This window comes from Pinus tabuliformis, chromosome 1_1 (genome assembly GCF_031772625.1).
Source record: "Pinus tabuliformis cultivar Carrire ecotype Pingquan chromosome 1_1, CPIR1, whole genome shotgun sequence".
Classification (NCBI taxonomy): Eukaryota; Viridiplantae; Streptophyta; class Pinopsida; order Pinales; family Pinaceae; genus Pinus; species Pinus tabuliformis.
In genome coordinates, this window is record NC_142297.1 from 426335865 (window position 1) to 426350425 (window position 14561).

General features: G+C 36.6%; 1 protein-coding gene across 1 annotated transcript in view; it reads left to right on the forward strand.

Moving 5' to 3' along the window:
* LOC149213521 (BTB/POZ and MATH domain-containing protein 4-like) overlaps positions 1-14561 on the forward strand; it is a 173047-nt gene that overhangs the window by 49151 nt on the left and 109335 nt on the right. The window lies entirely within an intron of this gene.

Consider the following 14561-nt stretch of genomic DNA (forward strand, 5'->3'; position numbering starts at 1 on the left):
TTTATTCAAAATATTCTTTTTCTGATTTCCAACCTTCATCTTGAGATTTATACTTCAAAGTCACTAAAGGCTAGACAACAATTTAAAAAATGTTACTCATGATCTTTTATCATATTGCATTTCCCTTTGGAATTACAATTTCATGATTGCAACTATTGCAAGGAAGCAATTCCCTTGGATAACTTTGTCCGAAAGCCTCATTAAAAATACTTATATCCTAAAGTCTCTATTTATAATATGCTTTGTTTCTGATGAATTCCAGTTTGGATACTTTTATGGGATGAGTGTTCCATATTTAGTCCTCTTATCGTATTTGAACTAAACTGATAGAACATTTTTCAAATTTTGGATTTGAATGTCTTATTTTAGGCAAAATCTCGAATTTCTGGTTGTTTGAGAGGAAGCGAAGCCCAGTTAATCTACACATTTAAATTATAGTATCACGCATCGTTTTGTAAGGCGTCTATGGGGAAGAAGTGCTTCTTTTATTCTTGCTACATGTAATGTTAGCAACGATTTGGTATTTTCTTATTTTTGTTTTTGCCTTCCGGCCTCCTAATTTGGCATTGACCATGGTTTTTTAACGTCTCTATAGACATGGTCTTCGGAATGGTTGTGGTCATTTAATTTCCAACTTCTAAGTTCTCCCTTTGACATTTAAGGTTTGTAATGTCATATTTAGCATGGTTTCGAATATTATATTTTGACTTTCTAATTGCAATATCCGATTATGGTTTTCAATGTAGTATCATTCTATATATGTATATTATTCTTTATAAAATATAATAATAATATCATGGTTTCTAATGGAATTAACTTTTTAATGGCAATATATCAACATGTTTTCTAATGTTATGTTTTGACTTTCTAAATGCAATATACAATTATGGTTTTCAATGAAATATATTGGTAGGGGATAGTCATGCTGGTTATTGCCTTGGTCACTAGCAAGCTTCGTATATGCTTGGCTATCTATAGAGGTTTCTTGATTTTGGGTAATTAACTTACTCTAAAATGAAATAAGACATTCAATGTGTTCTTTGTAATATAGATATAAACAAAACATCTAAAAAAAGTAATTGCACAATGATCCAGTGCAAGAAAACAAGGTTTTCCACAAACCAATTAACTCTTCTATAAAAGTTCAACAATTCCAATTTAATAATCCTATCGGCCTCTCTTTGTACCTTTTGGGACAATAGCTAGTAATATCAAGCTATCCATGGGAGAATATGTATTGACTAGCCCAATGCTTTCCATTCCAATGGGAGGTGCTGATGTTGTACTAGGAGTCCAATGGCTACAATCCTTGGGTACAATAGCTTTTAATTTTCAAGAACTTTTCATGAAATTTTCTGTGGAAGGAAAGGAAGTTGAATTAAGGGGTATTGCAGGGAAACCAGGAAAGATAATCAGCTCTAGCAAAACTTCTAAAAAGGGAACAAAGAGGTGTAATTGCACAATTATGTTCGCTAGATGTTTCCACTTTGGAATCATCTATTTCTCCAGTCCTGAACAATCATTCCAAGGTATTTGAGACTCCCAAAGGTCTCCCACCTATTCGTGATCATGATCATGCTATTCATCTGATTCTAGGAAGTGTTCCTCCAAACATCAGGCTGTAAAGATATCCCTATGCCCAAAAGAGTGAAATTGAATGTATGGTTGCAGAAATGCTAGAGGCTGGTACAATTCAACCTAGTCAAAGTTCTTTCTCTGCTCCAGTAGTATTGGTGCACAAGAAGGATGGATCATGGCGCATGTGTCCGGATTGTAGGGAGGTCAACAAGCTCACTATTAAAGATAAGTTTCCCATTCCTGTCATTGATGAATTACTGGATGAATTGCATGGATCAATTTACTTCACCAAGTTGGATCTTTGTTCAGGATATCATCAAATCAGAATGAAGACTGAAGACATTTCAAAAACAACATTTAGAACTCATGAGGGTCATTCCGAATTTTTGGTCATGCCTTTTGGCCTTACCAATGCACCTTCTACATTTCAAGGTTTGATGAATTCCATTTTCAAACCATTCCTTAGAAAATTTGTGTTAGTATTTTTTGATGATATACTAATCTATAGCAAGTCTTGGAAGGATCATGTTGAACATGTTGACAGGGTGCTACAACTATTGAAGGAGAAACAATTATATGCAAAAAGATCCAAATGTTTCTTTGGAGTACAAGAGGTGGAATATCTGGGTCATATTGTATTTCATGAAGGAGTTAAGGTAGATCCTAGCAAAATTAAAGCCATTAAGGAATGGACAATCCCCACATCCATAAAGCATCTGCGAGGATTTCTTGGGTTGACAGGGTATTATCGCAAGTTTGTTAAGAATTATGGGAGAATAGCAGCACCTCTAACGACATTATTGAAGAAAGATGCATTTTCATGGACTCCAGATGCAACAAAGGCCTTCGAACATCTTAAAGAGGCAATGTGCCAAGCACCGGTCTTAGCTACACCAGACTTCACAAAAACCTTTATTGTGGAATGTGATGCTTCAGGAAATGGAATTGGCGTTGTTTTAATGCAAGATGAAGACCCATTGCTTTTGAAAGTCGTCCAATCAAGGGAAAGTTTTTACACAAAGCTATCTATGAGAAGGAAATGTTGGCAATACTACATGCACTTAAGAAATGGCGACCCTACCTAATGGGAAGACACTTCAAGGTAAAAACGGATCATGATAGCCTTAAATACTTTTTAGAACAAAGATTATCCTCTTAAGAGCAACAAAAGTGGGTCACAAAGATGTTGGGTTATGACTTTGAAATCATCTACAAAAAAGGGAAGCAAAATGTGGTGGCAGATGCACTCTCAAGAAAGGATGAGGATGTGGAAGCATTGTTGTGCGCCATTTCTATTATTCAACTAGATTGGATAAGCAAAGCAAGGGAGGAATGGAAGAATGATGAAGAAGTGTGGGCACTTATTTGAAAGTTACAACAAGATTCTAGTACATCTGATACATTTAGCTGGCAAAATGATTCATTATGGTACAAAGATCGCTTATACCTATGTAAGAATTCGCAACTCAAACAAAAGATTCTCATGGAATTGCACACTTTTCCCTTAGGAGGGCACTCAAGATTTTTAAAAACTTACCACAGGGTTAAGAAGGAATTTTTTTGGGATGGCCTTAAATCGGATATTCAAAAGTTTGTGGCGGAATGTTTGGTTTACCAACAAAATAAAGTTGAAACAATTAAGAGCCCGAGTTTATTACAACCTTTATCCATTCCAAGCCAACGTTGGGAGGAGGTTTCAATGGATTTTATCACAGGTTTACCCAAGTCTGAGGGAAAGAGTGTCATCATGGTGGTAGTTGATAGACTTACCAAGTATGCACACTTTTGTGCATTATCACATCCATTTAAAGCCAATATAGTTTCTACTGCATTTATGGAAACAATTCAAAAGCTACATGGAAACCCAAAGATTATTGTAAGTGACATAGATCCTATTTTCACTGGAAATTTTTGGACAAAATTATTTTCTTGTCTTGGTACTCAGTTAGCTCATAGCTCATCTTATCATCCTCAATTTGATGGGCAAAATGAGATAGTAAACAAATGTTTGGAGCGATATCTTCGTTGCTTTCTATCTGATAAACAAACACAATGGGTCAAATGGTTGCCTCTGGCTGAATGGTGATATAACACTTCCTTCCATACAGCAACAAAAATGACCCCTTTTATGGCACTTTATGGATATCAGCCACCATCCATCACATCATATTTAAGAGAAAATTCCAAGGTTCAAGCAGTGGAACATCACATCGAACATCAACAACAAGTCCTCCAACTCTTAAAGGATAACCTCGTGTTGGCACAAAATAGAGTGAAACAACAGGCAGTTCAACATCGCAGCGAAAGAAGTTTTGATGTAGGTGATTGGGTATTCCTATGGCTACAACCATATAAACAAATGTCCCTCAAGCAAGCTAAGAAGGATAATAAATTATCACCAAAGTATTATGTCCGTATAGAGTGTTGCAAAAGATTGGTACTATGGCATACAAATTGGAGCTTCCTGCAGCATCTCGAGTGCACCCAGTTTTCCATGTTTCATGTTTAAAGAAGGTTATAGGCGACAAGCTCCCAGTTCAAACAATATTGCCAGAACTTGATGAGGAAGGAAAAATTATATTGGAACCGGAAGCAGTCACGGAAACAAGAACTCGACAGCTACGAAATCAATCAATTTCGGAGTATCTCATCAAGTGGAAGAACTTATCCGCTGAAGATTCGACATGGGAGGATGAGAATTTTATACAAAAGCATCCAGAACTACTCAAGCGTTGAGGACAACACTTTTTTTGAAGGAGGGGCATGTTAGGTCCCTATAATACTAGTGATTACCCCATTACTATTGTAGTTGTATCCCTTATTAATATTGTTGTGCCCCGATTGTCCCCATATTTTTATTACTGTGCCCCATAGAATCTCTCTATTCTTATTTTTGTGGCTTTATATTATTATTGTTAGGTCGGCTGGGTTATATTGTGACTCCTTAGACTCCTATATATAGAAATGAGGTTTTGTCATTTGAATCATCGAAGAATTGTTCATTTATGTAATGTAAAGGAGGTTGCCCCCTCGAAAAGGCTGAATTCTAAGGCGTTGATCTATCTTTTCTTGAGCTGGTTTCATAACACTTAGCAACTCTGCAGCATAATATTTTGGATTCACTCCATAGGCCAAAAGGTGCAATGGGGTTGTCATCTTGTTCCATCTTTTGGTCAATATATCTTTTACTTCTTTGTAAAAGAATTCATTTATAATTATCCTTATCTTCTCTATCATGGAATCAAGCCCCTCACACACCTTTCCTAAATTAGACATATTTGTGTCAAACATACGAAGCAAATCCACAATTGTTTTAGTAAATGCCAAGAGGTACTCCACCCTATCCCACTATTCATCATCAGCAACCAACTTTTTCACTGTTTGTGCTCTATCAGATTGGGACTGCCTCCATTGATTCCAAAGAGAACTACATGCCATTGATTGTAATGCATCTTTCACCTGCATAAGCCTTGTTAAGACTATTATGTGAGAAGCAAAACGAATCTTGGCAACCTGCAGGTGCCAAATTGCCAATGTTTCAATAAATAAAAAATCATAATTTGATTGAATAACTATTGTGATTCACGAATCATGACATTTGAGAATCCAATTTACATATTTGAATTTAGAGTCATAGAAATGAAAATTTATAAAATAAACTTTAAAGTGTAGGTACCTTAAAGAGCTCCAACTTTGCAAATTCCTTGTAGATGCCTTGGGACATGTGGTGGTTTGTGATGAAGGCTTGAATTTCTTTTGCTTCTTCAAAAATAACTCGAATCCACTCAATTTGCTTCCCCATATTGCTCAACATGAGGTTCAATGAATGTATTAGCACAAGGGGTCCAAAAGATGTGCTGATATTTGCCTTCAATAATTAGGCTTACTGCTCAACACACCGTTGCGTTGTCAGTTATTACTTGGACAACATTTTTTGGTCCCATCAATTCAATTGCTTCAATCGAAATGTTTTTTTCCTATGTTAAGACTAACCTAAGTACCCACGGGGGATTTGAACCGGTGACTTATCGCAAGGAGTGTCTTAACAAGGCACCCATTCACCGTCAATCCAAAGCCCCGTGGGCAGCTTCAATCGAAATGTTAGCAATGAATTGAAAATCTTTTATCTGCCCCTCACAATCCATTGCCTTCAAAAACATTGCACCCTTTGGGCTCTGAGCAATCACATTAATCAGAGGCCTTTTTCTTTGATCTTTACATCCATCAGAAATGATGGACACCCTTGAAATGTGCCATGAATTACGAATGGGGCTTAATTTAGCCTCAAAATCTAACTTTTCAACACTCAACATTGTGGTGTCGACCTTCTCATATCCAAGGCTCTTGAACCCTTTTGGGGCTTCCTCCATTGCTTTTATCATCTTTGCCTAGTAAGGAGATCACACAAGGTTAAAGGGAAGGCCATTTGCATAAATGCATTGACCTATAACTGCAATTGCTGTCTCTCGAGCATCATTATTAAAACTCCTTTCAAGTGGTCCTAGATTTGATCACTTTGAACCAACAATTCCATGAGAATGAAGTGGAGGCTTTGATGAAGATTCTCCCAACCTTGTTGGGTGTTTTAATTGAGAGGCAGGATTTGCCTTATTTGCTTTAGCATCTGCTTCGTCTTGTTCTTTATGATATTTTGCAATTTTTGTCTTGCTTAAACCATTTCCATCTATCCCATTCTCTTTAGGTAGGCCATTGTATATTCGAACCCCATTGCCTTTTAACCCATGTAAATGTGCTTTAACCCATGTGTATGATCCCTTATACTCCTTTTCACACTCACTACAAACCCATGCCAATGATCCCCCTCCTTGGATCTTCCCAACAAAAGTTACATATTTCCAAAGTGGTGACTTTGGATCAACTTTAGGGGCAGATTCAATTTCATGTTTCACTTCCTTGCTATGAATGATGATGATGATGTAAATGAAACTGAAAAATAAAATTGACAAATATGTATTTCAAAACAAATTACAAACTTACAAGCCTTGAAAAGAACAATTAGTATTAAAACTAGTGATTGGACATGTAATCTACTTGTATTGTAAAGTTGATGGAAAATGAGCACTTAGTCTTAATGTCTAAGTTCCAAATATACATAAACATAATTGCAAATCCCAACTGTTGGAATTCACTTTTATTTTGATAGTAATGAAATGCTTGCTTGATCTTCAAAACATGACTTAATATTTTTCAAGCTTTGATTGAATTTGCACTAGTGATCGTGAAATCTACTTGCAACTAACATCCATTTGCAATAAAAGTTATCAAGGACAAAAGGGAGTTGTGGGCACACAGCTTGTTAGTCAAAGGAGACAGATTATTCTTGATGAAGTTAGACAATATGGTCTCTTCACTCGCATTCAGTGCCTGAAGTTTATTGGTATGCTAACATCATAAGTTGATAAAGCCCTTCTACTAGTCATGGAAATGTTGCAATAATTTTCCCGTCAATAAGAATCTCCTGTAACTTTCACATGATACATTGGCATCTCTCTGAGACATGGATTTATGTATCATCTGATTGCCTTTAGCAAGATGCGTCACTTTAAATCTGTGTTTAACTAGATACATCCCAAAGAGCCTTTCGCTCTTAGAGATGGACCTAACCTTCAATCTTGTTCCCTGGATAGGAGTTTGTGTTTCTCTGTGCAAACACCTATGCAAATTTTAATATATATAATAGGTTAAATCGTTTACAGTTAGGTAGTTGTTTCAATTCTGCAATAATTTCAAAGCAATTACACTTCAAACACCTCTAAAATTGCATGGAGAGCTTAAAACAGGCAAAATAAAAGTAAACAGCATGGAGGGGGGCTTAAAACAGTGAAAAATAAAGTAAACAACATAAGGGGATTAAAACAATTAAAATATAAGTAAACAGAATGGAGGGCTTACAACAGTGAACTGGATAGAGAGTTAAAAAATAAAGTTAAAATTGCATGAAACAAGAAACATTTCTGAAATGTTGTGGCTCAAAATATATGAAACAGGAAACATTTCTGAAAAGTTGTGGCTCAAAATATATGAAACAATATAAGTTGGAGTTTCTAAGAAAAGTACGTGGTAGAGAGGTTGCCACAGGGAAGCACCTAAATCCTTCAGTAAGAGTATGACCTGGGATCAGGATAATCTCCAAAAAACTCAGCAAATAAAAAATGAAACTTAATAAATACCTTAAATTTAACTGAGTAAAATCAAATCTTTCCAGCCGCAAGTTGACTTTGCAGTTATCTGTTCAGCTTATAGCCTTATTCACACATGGTTTCAGTTGCTAAAGTGTTAATAAATATTAAAAATGGAACAGTCGGCAGCTCACTCTGCACGGTCGGCAGCACAATGGCACTCACTCCAGCGAAAATCGTACTCACTCCAGTTGGCTGTGGCGAAAATGGCACTCACTCCAGCGACAAGTCACAAAAAGTAATAGACGGATAGGTTCCGACTCAAATATGAAAACCAAAATAAAAAAATGTTCCCGGCGGGCAGATATCAGGATACGTTTTCCTTTTAAGCGGAGGAAATCGTGAAACATTTTCCTTCTAGTCAAATATGGTTCAAAAAATCACAAAAACATTTTAAATTTTAATGGAAACGGACCGTTTTTCCCCATAAACGCCTAAAAAACGTTTTAAATTCATAGATGCCGTTTCCGAAAATAAAAGAACGCCCCAAATACGTTTTCAAACCTTTTTCCGGCATTTCGTACCAAGATCTGGATCCGAAACAGAAAACGGCGTTTCTGGGGTGTTAGATAGCTGTTTCCAGCAATTTAGGTATGGTATGACTTATCCTTTTTTTGAGGATGGTTCAGTTCAACCCATCGAGTCTGAGTTGACATGGCTGGACCCTATTACCATGCTTCTAAGGTTATGGGAGACTTTTTGAGTCTAGAAATGTTCCACCTTTTTTCTGTTTTTGCTAATATTGTCAATAAGAGAGCCAGTCACCTCAGTTTTGATTGATGAGTCCTTTGCTCTACATTCCATGTCATCTCGTCTCGATGTTTGCAAGTGAATCATTTTGGTCACATTTTTTTCTAGTATATCTGTGCCTCTAGGGCATTTCTTGCAATTGCCAATTTTTCCATCTGTTTGTCTTGGTATTCTTCAATGTATCTCTTAGGAATTGATGATCCTAACTGCAATATGGGGGAATGTTTTCCCCTTCATAGCTTTTATGTTAGTTTCTTATAAGATACGGATGTGTGCTTGTGCTTCACGGGAGGCAATGTAGCACCTTGTCACTAATTGGGGGTAATTCCTTCATTCTCATTTAAGGAATTGACGATCCTAGCTGTAATAGGGATGGGAAGTTTTCCAATACATAGCTTCTATATTAGGTTCTCACAAGATACAAATATGATTCTTGTGATCTGTAGTTTGCATTGTGGGCTTGTTGCTTAGATAAGTCAGTAAATATAACATTGATAATAAATTGAAGTGACCAGATATTCTTTCTCTCCTGTGTCATATAATGAGCCTTACAGAATGGGCTTTCTTAAAGGTTTTTTGTGGTCAATTAGGCCAAACGAAGTACTTACAAGGTCAAAATCATATGCCAAGTAGATTCTGAGTACTGAAACTAGAAGCAAGGCCGTTTTAAAAATAGTAAGCATAAGAACCACAACAATTCTAAGTGTTGCAGGAGATATGCCTACCTTCTGCACAGCTAATACAATTTGTGTTTTGGGCCAGTGCTTGCATTTCTAAGGTAGAATATTCTGAAGTCTAAAATTCGAGGTGAAACAAATTAATTTGATCTTATATCTGTAATTCACCTCCTGTTTCCAAGGAGCAGAAAATCTAAGACATTCTTCCACATTGGATATTTTACATTAAAGCATGCTGCAGCTTTTTGGTCATGTTTGTTTATATAAATTATGCCTCTGAATATTTATTTAAATTGTGTATTACAAGAAACCTATGCAATTAGGCATTTTGTGTGCTAATACCAAAATCTTGGTTAAACGTGTAGGTAAACCAGATGATATGTTGCAGATATCATACAACAGGTTTAGGATTGAAACGACATTTAGTCTAACCAAGGGTTTTCCTCTTGTTAGAAAATCAGAAAGGCCGAAATTTTTTCTTATACTTGATAATTAGTTGTGATGTTCTTGATTTCTTATTAGTTTTCCTTATATCTTCTTTTTTTAGTTCATCAAGCAATTACCAAAGCAATAGCACATAAATCAATGGACACTAGATATAGGCACATAGCTAGGGCAAAACCCCTCTCTAGGGGAAACCCAGTCAGTGATTCTTCCTTCAATAGTTTTCCTGACATATTCCAAGACTGTAGACCTTGACACAAACTTTCCTCAACTCCAAGTCAGCCTCCTTCTTCCTTTGTAGATGATCCTACTTGACCTGGCTGAAGAAGCAGCAGTAGCAACACCTTCTTGGACTCAACAACTTCGACCTTGCTTTTGGAGACTTTGATCTTCACTGAAAGACTTCGATTGTCACTTAGAAGATCTTGGCCCAATACAACTTCCTGAGGCAGCAACACCCAACAATAGCAACTTTGACCTATACTTGATCTAGCAGCAACAACATGCAACAACTGTGTACGACATCGACAAGAGAACTTCGATCTTGCATTATAGGTCACAAGAGAGAGAGATAGATGCACCAAAACTTTGATTTTCCTTCCTTCCTTTCGTCTCCTAGACCAAACTCACACATCCTTTTGTCTTCCTTTCTTGACTTTACACTTTTTCCCAGCTTCAAAGAGATATCGAACTAGCCTGAGTTGATTGTCCTCCAAATGGAATTCGAACTGCTTCGTAATAGCCTTTAGGTGAGGTCAAATAGCCTTCCTTGAGGCCGACTTGATGTGGATGTAACATAATTTATATTTGACTCAATACTTAACCTTTTTACATGATTCAAAAGCCTAAGAAGGGTCTCTTTAAAAGTACAATGACCCTATTGACTCAGAATAAATCCTAGAAGTCCTCAATGGGGACTTTGACATAAAACATGATGACCCAAGCATGAAACCCATGCTTTAATAAGTCATAATAATAATAATAATAATAATAATAATAATTCTTTTCTTTATTGATAGGTGGGATTGTAGCTCCTCTTTCCAACGACCTTATCTATTTCGATTGTTATCCTAATTTCTCTGTATATGTTTTCGATGAAACAATTGAAAGTATTCTTCAGTTGCAAATCCAGACAACTGGATTTGACATGGCCAAAAAGAGACACAATATTGCCATTCAAACCAGAGGTTGCTTCTGTCATACAAATACCCTCTATCTTGCAGTCTTACATGCCCCCAGCAAAGAATCAAAAGCAAGTGTAGTGGTGTTAACAGATTCTCGAAATCAAAAGATTGAACACCAAACTATAAGATGGGAAGATCTTACTTTCCTAGAACACTGGGTGGTATCCAATCCCAAGCCTCTTGCCATAAAGAAAATTACTTCTGCTGATATTAGAGAAGAACCCTCTTTTGCTATTCTTTCCTTCCCTCGAAGATCAACTATTGATAGGCAAAGAATAGATCAGATTTTCAGAAGTTCACCATTGTACAGAAATCCTGAGCTTGTAGATACAGCTTGCTCTAGCTCCAGTTCAAATTCTTGTAAACATATTTCATTATTTGAGTTTGCACAGATAGTAAATTTTCCTTCACTTGAAGTAAAATGTCCAGAATGCCATTGCTCTATAAATCTTAGCCATCTTGCCGAAATGGTAATGGATGAGAATCATCATCCTAGGACAGGAGAAGCTCCACTTTCTACTTCTGTAAATCCTTGCCCAAACCCTAAATGTTCAGACATACCATTTCCCCATGAGTCTGAGCATATCCTGATGATGCATGAAATAACCACTTTAGAAAATGAAGATCCAAGATTAACAACAATCTTTAGCACTATGAGGCCAGCAAAGCCTAGATATGGGCTAGGATACTTAGAGAAAGCAAATGGTTTAATACCAGATTCAAGATTTGACAAAATACCAAATGACTGTAAAAAGCTTGTAGTCATGGAAATACAGAAATTTTTTACTTTGATGGATGGCTTTCCAAAGCACAAAATTGGTGCTCAATGGATGAAGGCTATGTTAAATTGGGATATCTTTACTCATCTAGAGGCTGAAGAATTTGGTCTAAGTCATTCAATTGAAGAAAAGATTAGACTGTCTCAAGATTGGAAACGGTTCATGGAAGAAACCAATACCTGGATTTTTTTCTACTCATGGATCCAGAAGAAACAATCAAAACAGTTATGATGACTGATGCCACTGCATCCACATCTTCTAGACACTCCTGGTCAGCATTAGATGGCAGCAAAGTTGAGACTCCTACCACATTCCCTCCTTACAAAGGAATAGTCCTAGGAGAGGGATAGAGTTCTGCTAAAGCCATTCCACTAATATTAAAAGATGACAATGCCTTAGGCATTGATGGTAGAATACAAAAAGCCAGCGAACAGCTAAACTGGACTAATACAGCTATAACAGGGCTGGAGATGAATGTAGCTAAATCTGCTGAAGTGAAGGAACAGTTTAATACTGTTCAAGTTTCTATTAATGATCTAAATAAATCTTTGAATGATGTACAGTACTCCACAACAGTGGTCAGAGGTTATGATACCATCTTATTAGTAGGATTGTAGGTGCTAAAGTATTCTCCAAATTTGATTTAAAGTCAGGATTTTGGCAAGTTGCAATCTCAGAAGGAGACAAATTTAAGACCGCCTTCAGTGTGCCAGCAGGGCACTATGAATGGAATGTGATGCCTTTTGGACCCAAACATGCATCATCCAAATTCCAAAAGGTGATGGATTCTATTTTTAAACCCTTCTTTGACTCGTTAATTGTTTATATTGGGGTGATATTTTTATCTTCTCAAAGAATGTCCAGGACCATTTTAGGCACATATAGATTTTTGTAAATACCATTAAAAGAAATGGTCTTGTTCTCAACAAGAAGAAAATTGAAGTCTTTGAAACTTCAATTAAGTTTCTTGGCCATACAATTTTTAATGGCCAAATCTCTTTGCAAAAACATGCTCTGGAATTTTCCAGCAAATTTCCAGATGTTATTATAGATAAGACGCAACTCCAGAGATTCCTTGGATGCTTAAACTATGTTAGCAATTTCTACAAAGATTGTGCTAAAGATAGAAGTTTGTTGAATCAACATCTTAGAAAGAATCCAGAACCTTGGACTGAAGCACACACCAGAGCAGTGAAAAATATAAAAGCCAAGGTTAAATCCCTTCCTATTTTGCACATCTCTGATGATGAAGCATATAAGATTGTTGAATCCGATGCTAGCAACAACAGATGGGAGGAATCCTAAAGCAAAAGAAAAATAATGAAGAGCAAATTGTACAATTTGTTTCAGGTACATGGAATCCTGCTGAAAGAAACTACTCTACTATAGAAAAAGAAGTTAAGGCAACATGGAACTGTATAGATAAATTTGAAATACATCTTGTCAATAAGCCATTTCTCCTCAGAACAGATGCATCAGCTCTCAAAAAAGTCTTAACCAAAGACATCAAAAAGCTAGGAGAAGCAAAATTTGCAAGATGGCAAGCTCTCTTTGCTAACTTCGATTTTAAAGTTGAGCATATAAAAGGGGATGAAAATTGTTTGCTAGACTTCCTCAGTAGAGAACATATTCAGAACCAACACCAAGAACATGTGATGATCATTGTGACAGAATGGGACCCAGCTCAGCAACAAGAAGTGTTGAGAACAATCAACGAAGATCAGAGTTGGGATGAATATAAAAATAATTGGAAACCTACATGGCAGCTCAGAAATACAAAGGTTTTAGATGCAGACTTATAGCCGTACACTGACATCCTACATCTTGTTCCTGAAAGAAGAGTATTTCCGAAAGGAAATCAGTGGATACATGATATGTACACCAGCAGTATGGCCGCAACTCACCAAGCTGAAGAAGCATTACAGTATGCTTTCCATGACATTGCAATGGTATGGTTAGAAGGAGGAGACAAAAGAAAAATCTTTCATAGATTTTTCTTGATTAATAGAACCAGAAATACAAACTGGCCAATCATGAGAAATAATGCTGCACTCTAGCCAAAAAAATGATCCAAATCTCATTTTTTGATACCATTTATAATTTTTCTGGATACAAGAAATTATGGTGGGACATTTTATATGTCGATGGAAAAGATGAAATTCATTATACAAAGCTTAAGTTTGGATCTAGTCTACTATGAAAGCTACTTCCTAATGCAGTGTGAAAAATGTTTTGAAAGAAATATTGTAGATTGTTTCCATATACCCTGTAAAAAGGTCAGAGATTTATTTCAATATCCTGACCATGCAACTTTACAACAATTCATGGCTAGGCATGATGAATGGCTAGTCATGACTAAAATAAAACATCAATATGTACTCAATAAACCCATGATCGTTCGACGAATCTATACTAAAGCATGGGATGGGATTATATATCCTAGAATCCGCTTTCCAGGGATTACACCTCTTGGTAGTCCCAATACATAATTGGTTCTCGTGGGCTTTTCCGAAAAGCATCCACAATGTAATTATGATGTCTGATGTCTAGTCACGCACTGAATGTGACCAGTTTTCTAGTGGGCTTTACTGTTCAAAAAGCATCTACTATGTAAAGTTTATGCTTTCACTATGTAAATGTAGTACAAAGATTCTTTAGTCATGAGACTCGGAGCACTTCTTTGACTTTTGGTGCGTTTTGAGCCACATCTCATGTACTGACAGAATATTTCGTACTAAGTTTGTCTGCCCAATGGTCAGATGATTGTCCCCTCCTTTTCGTATATAAAAAAGGGGTAAGGCTCATTCGAAGCCATTCGAAGTTAGAAGTGTTTTAGGGTCGAGAGATTTTCCTGCTCTGCAACTGCGGACTTCAGTCTGATCTGCTTGCATCACGAAGAGATCTCAAAGTCTTAGGTGATCTGAGAAGCTTGCGCATCTGTGTGTTCGG